This window comes from Daucus carota, chromosome 1, assembly GCF_001625215.2.
Source record: "Daucus carota subsp. sativus chromosome 1, DH1 v3.0, whole genome shotgun sequence".
Taxonomy (NCBI): domain Eukaryota; kingdom Viridiplantae; phylum Streptophyta; class Magnoliopsida; order Apiales; family Apiaceae; genus Daucus; species Daucus carota.
In genome coordinates this window covers 25,590,581-25,596,424 of record NC_030381.2, presented here as the reverse complement: position 1 = coordinate 25,596,424, position 5,844 = coordinate 25,590,581, and positions in this window count along the sequence as shown.

The window sequence follows — 5,844 nt, the reverse complement described above, 5'->3', positions numbered from 1 at the left end:
TGTCTTGATTGAACGACCACCTATTGTTGACGCAGAATGTTTAATCTGAGTAGCTGACACACAAATGTACTGTCTGGTTCATCTGTATCTAGCTGAATCAAATATTCTTTATCAATTAAACATTTGAGAAGTGGCTTGTTCGTCGAGTCTTTGTCTTCGTAGTTCATCTTCATAAGTAGAAATAGTTTGGAATCTTCTGAATAAATAAAGTATTAAAACTTTATATCTTTTGGACTTCTGGACGTGCTACAAAATATTATTTGTACACTGAGGCTTGAACATATTAATGAACTTCTTTCAGTGGTGTGCAGCAGCATCCTGAAATTCTTCAGACATATGATTTTAATAAATCATTTGACGTTCTTCGTACGGATTCCTTCAGTAGAGCTTGCTAATTTACTTTCTTTCTTATCAGAGTTGAGTTAATACTCTTAAATACAAATAGGCTAAACATGTGCCTTTCAATTCTTGTGATCAACAATCATCTCAAAGCTCAGGAGTGAGGGCCAGATAGTGCTTGATGTTGCTTCGTCAGGCATAGCCTCACTGCTGATTGGGGGGGGGGGGGGAACCGCACATTCTCGATTGAAAATACCAATCGATGTCAATGAGACTAGCACATGTGAAATTAAAAAAGGAACGCATCTTGTGGAATTGATCTGTAAGACAAGCCTTGTTGTCTGGGATGAGGCCCCCATGACCCACTGCTACATTTTTGAGGCAGTTGATCGCACCTTTCGTGATATTCGCCAGGGTGTGAATTCAGCGGCAGACTCTTTGCCCTTTGGCGGATTGACTGTGCTACTGGGAGGGGACTTCAGGCAAGTGTTACCAGTGGTGCCCATAGAAGGACGTCAGGTTATTGTTAGTGCAAGTGTTAGCAAATCATATCTATGGCGAGAATGCACCCTCCTACAGCTTGTAGAAAATATGCGCATTGAGGAAAATGTCCCCCCAATTACAATAGATGAGGAGGTGATTAGCTTCAAAGACTGGATGTTATCTATTGGTGATGGTATCATGCATACATATGCCCGACTAGAGGATGATGTGGAACCCACATGGATTAAAATACCAAGAGAGGTATGCATGCTCGATCAATCGCTGTCATGGTTAACGTATATTTTTTCCAAAAAATAATTTTATCTTAACCCTCATTCATGAAAAATAGTTTTTTTAAGTTTTTGAATAAGCTCCTGGGCCATTTTCAAAACAATGGCCCAGGTTTATTACAGCTACTCACCATCAATCCCCCTCTCGGAAAGATTAATATTTCAGGTTAAGGTCAGTTATTCCGGCGACCCAATAAAGGCTATTGCTGATGAAATTTATGGTGATCTACATCATAACCATGGAAATATCGAGTCTCTTCGTCACAAGGCTATATTAACGCCACTTAATGAATCTGTGCATAAAATAAATCGAGAAATTATGAACAGATTACCAGGAAATTCAAGGGTTTATAAGAGCTGTGATACAATCTGCAAAGGTTCCTCAACATACGGCTCTGATGAAATACTCTACCCACCGGAATATCTCAATACACTCAGGTTCAGTGGCATGCCAAATCATGAATTGAAATTGAAAGAGGGAGTCCCCATCATGTTGCTCTGTAACTTAAACCCAAAAAAGGTTTGTGTAATGGTACACGACTTATCGTCACACGATCTATACCTTCCTCATTGAAGGTCTTATTATAACCAGAAACAAAATTGGGGAGAAGACATACATTCCTCGAATTACCATGTCACCGGCTGATAAGTTGGTTCCCTTTGTTCTAAAGAGGAAACAGTTCCCGGTAGCTGTTTGTTATGCAATGACCATAAACAAGAGTCAAAGACAGACTGTGAAGAGCGTGGGACTTTACTTGCCGAACCCGGTCTTCAACCATGGTCAATTATATGTTGCAGTGTCAAGGGTAACCTCTCCACTTGGGTTAAAAATTGTTTGCGTGGATCAGGATGAGGCATGCACTGGTTACACCAAAAATATTGTTTATCATGAGATTGATAAGTGGATTTTATATCCACTTGGAAGCCTTCTTTTTGGCTTAAATCGATGATCTGGCCTCAAGCTTTTGATGTTTTTTGATATGTTTTAGTGTTGTGTTTGTAGGAACAATCGGACCTTGGCCCTGCGTTTTATGATATTAATTAAAAGTTCGAACAGAATATTAACCTTAATCGCTATGGCGCAAGCGATTCAAATCCACGTCTTCTACTGTATTCCCTGATTCTCCTTGGACGAAGTGTGGCCTTCGATCTCCCAAGGTGTGCCTCTCCTTAAAGCTCCGAAAATCCAAAACCCTAGCTGTCTCCTTGAGAAAAACGTCTGTCTCTCTCAAACTCTAGGATGAATTCGTTTTGGTGTGTCTTTCAGCTTTAGGAAAACGAGAATATATATAGGCTACAGTAGGGATCATGGATTATTAGGTCAGGCCTTCCAATGACATTCCGGGCCAGGCCCAATGTCATTAAATATTAATTCAATCCACTAAAGAATTAATATTTGCACTACCTTTCCTAATTCCGTAAATTAATTATTTAATTCGGCTCCCATATTAATTGCTTATGAATTCCCTATGTTTAAGATATCGCATGTCCATTAATTAAATTAATTTCTGACAATGAATTTAATCAATATCTTTTTATCCTTGATCATCCTGTTAGGTCCAGATACGATTGTAGAGGGGGGAGGGGGTTGAATACAATCGTCACAAAATAATCGCGGCGGAATAATCTGATTGGAGTTTAACTTGTTAATCAGATTTAAATTAATTAATATAACAATTTTTAAGTCGTTATATAATTAATATAGTTCGTTTTAAAGTCCACTAGTTCGTAGAATAAATTTGACAGGAAGTATTCTAACTTAGCGGATTAAAACAACCGAGTGATCAAAGCACAGAAAACTGTGGATATAACAATAGCAAGTTTGGCACAACTTGAAAGCTTTACAATGCAATGAACAACTTACAAATGAAGTGGTGAAGCCATATATATAGGCAAACCCTTGAACTATTATGACAAAGCTAGGCATGACAACTCTAGGAAGCACTATGACAATTAAACAAGTGCTATGACAAAAGGTATGACAATTGGAAGCATTGTCATGGCACAAGTGAGAAGGTATGACAATCTATGGGAAGGTATGACAATCAGAATGACAAACCAAGGGAAGATATGACAATCAAAAGCATTGTCATGCTCTTCAAGGGACCTTACTCGTCCACTAGGGCTGTCTAGGGGTTCAAAGGGCTTGTTGCATATGCCAAATGCAACCGTGATCACCTACGGAAGTGGTATATATCTATTAGGTGTTAGTGTTATTTATTTTATTTGCCCGAGGACGTGCAAAAGACTAAGTGTGGGGATATTTGATAGAGCATATATTTATATATGTTTTTATATGATTTTATTCCCATAATTTTAGTATTTTGTAAAAATCGGGATGTTACTAATTGATTTTAAGTGTTTAATTTCAGGAAAATAAATATTCCTAAAGTTAGATTAAATCAAGCTTATTTGGGCTTAATCAGATGAAAATTCAGACTTTATGGATAGCCAGCGAAGCAAATCTTGTTTGGGCCGTAACTTGAGTTCTGGATGTCAGAATTGGGCGATTTAACAGCACACGCGAAGATATTGGAATTTTCTACAAGTTTAAGGTGGTCCAGATATCAAAATCCAACTGGATCAGCACAGAATCAGGCCTGAACAGCAGTCTACGAATTTCAGCATCAGAATTCAACCCGTTTTAGGATATTATTTTATTTTCTTGTAAATTAAGAAAACTCTTATATATATTAGTGTTTGATAGAGATTAGAGAAAACTAACTTTGTATTATATAGAATAATATAGAGATAGCTTTTTTAGGGAGAAAAGGGAGAGAAGCACTTGTGAGAGATATTGGAAGAAGGAGTGAAGGGATTCATCCGGACTTCAAGCACTTTCGTCAAGTTGTATTCTTCGTACTTATATTCTTACTCTCATGGTTTGTGGTATAAATATATATTTGTTTCATCTATTCATGAGTAGCTAATCCTTTGATCCAAGAGTTAGGTAGTATTCTTTGGCTTATTATGTTTGTTTAGTTGGATTGTGTTTTCTCTTGATTTGTTAATCTGTCATTGAGCGCTTTATACAATTAAAAGAGTAGCTAACTTTTAATTGAATATCTAGGAGTTATAACGAATCGGGAGAGGAGTTATAATTCTAGTACATGATATGATGGACACAATTTGAGTATTAGATCGGGAGATTGATATGAGAATTGTGAGACACAAAATCCTTGGTTCTTAATAGTTTACAAGTGTTCTTTGATTGACCATGGGAGTGGCTTTTAATGGATAATTGTAGGCATTATAATCTACCTTGGGAGAGGATTTTATTAATATTAGAAGGATGTTTTTAGCAAACAGGAGACACAAATTAGACATTCATGATAGCCATTGAAGAACTCTAATTCTTGGGTTGTTTTCTCTCATATTTATTATATAGTTTATTTATTTATTATATTAATTAGTTGATAACCATACATCACCAAATTCTTCTCCACACTTTTGAATTGCAAGAGATAAGAGATTTGAAATTAGTATTGATATCAGTCCTTCCCTGCGAACGATACTCTTCAAAATACTCGACAACAAATTGGCGCTGCTAGGGGACAATCAGAATGACAATCCAAAGGAAGGTATGACAATCAGAATGACAATGAAACTTGGTGGCTAAGGTAGAGTGGCATGACAAACGGTATGACAAAACAAGGGATTGTCATACCTTGTGATTTCGGTATGACAATCACCATTGTCATGCCTTAATCATTCGGTATGACAAACCAAATGTTTGTCATGCCGTCTGACATAGGCACAAGTCATGGTGCGGTATGACAATCAATTAGATTGTCATACCGTGCCCAAAAACCATATAAAAAATGTATTTTCCTTATATAATTAATCCAATAATTATCCACTTAATTATATTAATTATATAAATTCATAAATTAAATTAATTCGAGTGTGAATTAATTTAATAAATAAATTACATAACTTATATAATTATTTTGAGATGTGAATTAATTAAAAGAATAATTATATTGAGCACTTCTTCAGCAGCAGGTCTTCTGACTTCCTTTAAAAGATCTCAGTCTTTGTCTTGATTGAACGACCACCTATTGTTGATGTAGAATATTAATCTGAGTAGCTGACACACAAATGTACTGTCTGGTTCATCTGTATCTAGCTGAATCAAATATTCTTTATCAATTAAACATTGAGAAGTGGCTTGTTTGTCGAGTCTTTGTCTTCGTAGTTCTTCTTCATGAGTAGAAATAGTTTGGAATCTTCTGAATAAATAAAGTATTAAAACTTTATACCTTCTGGACTTCTGGACGTCCTACAAAATATTATTTGTACACTAAGGCTTGAACATATTAATGAACTTCTTTCAGTGGTGTGCAACAGCATCCTGAAATTCTTCAGACATATGATTTTAATAAATCACTTGACGTTCTTCGTACGGATTCCTTCAATAGTGCTTGCTATTTTACTTTCTTTCTTATCAGAGTTGAGTTGATACTCTTAAATACAAATAGGCTAAACATATGCCTTTCAATCCACTCAACCTTATAATTATGCAAGAACAAATCTGTCTGCAGGACTAAAGCATAATTATCTTTATGAGCTTTCAAGAGGACATCATCACCCGAATATATTTTTCGGACACGGTTTCCTTCCATAGTCAATATCCCACTCTGTATATAATGTCATTGACCAATACATAAATTCGTAAGTTAAAATAAATTACTTAACTTATGAGTCAAGGCATGTGCATTAAATACAAGTG